The sequence below is a fragment of the Oncorhynchus gorbuscha genome, linkage group LG01 (genome assembly GCF_021184085.1).
Source record: "Oncorhynchus gorbuscha isolate QuinsamMale2020 ecotype Even-year linkage group LG01, OgorEven_v1.0, whole genome shotgun sequence".
NCBI lineage: Eukaryota > Metazoa > Chordata > Actinopteri > Salmoniformes > Salmonidae > Oncorhynchus > Oncorhynchus gorbuscha.
This window is the reverse complement of record NC_060173.1, coordinates 50203564-50205345: the sequence shown is the minus strand read 5'-3', so window position 1 is coordinate 50205345 and position 1782 is coordinate 50203564.

Below are 1782 nucleotides of genomic sequence, written 5' to 3'. Positions count from 1 at the left end.
GCAATGTTCCAATTCTCTGAAATGTTTTGTTACATGAAAGGACTGGAACTGTTTTCCCACGTTTTTCTCCTTTCCCTTATTCGGTTGGTTTACAATGTTTCCTTTCCTGAAAAGGATCTTCGCTTATAAACTGTCATATTTTCTTTAGAGCTAGAGCTATACAACTGCAATACAAAAATAATTGTTCTGAGAGTCCAAACTAATAGTTGAAATAAAATATATAATGTCAACAGATACATCTAGATACAGAAGACAAATTATAGAGGAAAACCCTACAGCAGGGTGTAATTAATGTGCCATGGAATCAGCGTTTCCAAAATCTATTCCCAACTATTTTGCAACCTGTATGGCACAGCTGTCAATTTTTGGGCCCTTGAATTAAAGTGGAATACTTTTTTATTTCGCACAATTTTCTTTCATCAATTTGGTGTTTAATGTGACAGACAAGTTCCTTACCTTCTCCCTCTTCCACTTGTCTCTTCCATTTTTGTGGTAATGCTGCAATTAGTTTTTTTTTGTCATTTTGGAAAGAGCTGACATTTCCATTTATTTGTGTTAGCTGCATGTGACATAACTCCACCAGTCCTATTCATGATATCATTAACAAAGTTCTTTTTTTTAAATCCCCCCTAAAATATTTATTTTTAGTTAATTATTTTGAATTTACCCATAATATTTGTTCTTTCTTAACTGGCGGATTAAACATTGCAACCAGCTTTCTATGGCTTGTTTTAAAAATAACGATATTTTGGAGATTATTTCATTTTCAGATAACTGAAAGTGAGAGGTTACAATCTGAATAAAGGGAAAAGGGACATTTTTGAACACTGGGTGAGCCATTCTTACTAAATTTTTATTTATTTATTTGATCTTTATTTAACTAGGCAAGTTAGTTAAGAACAAATTCTTATTTTCAATGATGGCCTAGGAACAGTGGGTTAACTGCCTGTTCAGGGGCAGAACAACAGATTTGTACTTTGTCAGCTCGGGGGTTTGAACTTGCAACCTTCCGGTTACTAGTCCAACTCTCTAACCGCCAGTTCAGATTTAAGTACAACTTTTGTATGACTGAAACCTTTAGTTAGAGGTTGGCTCAATGATTTAATATTTAACCATTTCAGCCCTTAGAAATCATATTCAATATATAAATAGGCCTGTTGAATTTTATCTGGCTTGCTGTTCCAAATAAAGTGGGATATTTTTTACTCATATCATTAAAAAACAAGTTGTTTGGTGTAGGCAGGGCCATAAGTAAATGGGTAAACTGGGATACGACTAAATAATTTATCAGGGTGATTTATCCACAAACAGCAAGATCTTATATTTTTGCTAACTTTCTCTTAAAATCTTTGGAGTGAGATTGTTTCTTTCTTTCGGGATATGAATACGGAGGATGTCCTCTTCACTGTTAGACCATTTCATTGGTGAACTACACAGTAATGTGGTACAGTACACTTGTAATCCAGAGAGGCTAGAGAAATGATCTAGATCCTCTATGAGGCTGTGCAGGCATCCAAATTGTGGATTTAAAAGAAAACATGAGTCGTCAGCATACAATGACCACTTTGTTTTTAAGCCCCGGATTTCTAGCCCCTTGATATTATTGTTGGAATTCATTTGAATAGCTAACATTTTGATGGCCATAATAAAATAGATATGCCAATAGTGGACAACCTTGTTTCACTCCTTGACAGTTTAATACTTTTTGAGAAGTAGCCATTATTTACTATTTTACACCTGGGCAATACTCTTTGTCATGTCAGTCTGGGGCGGTCTCTGGGG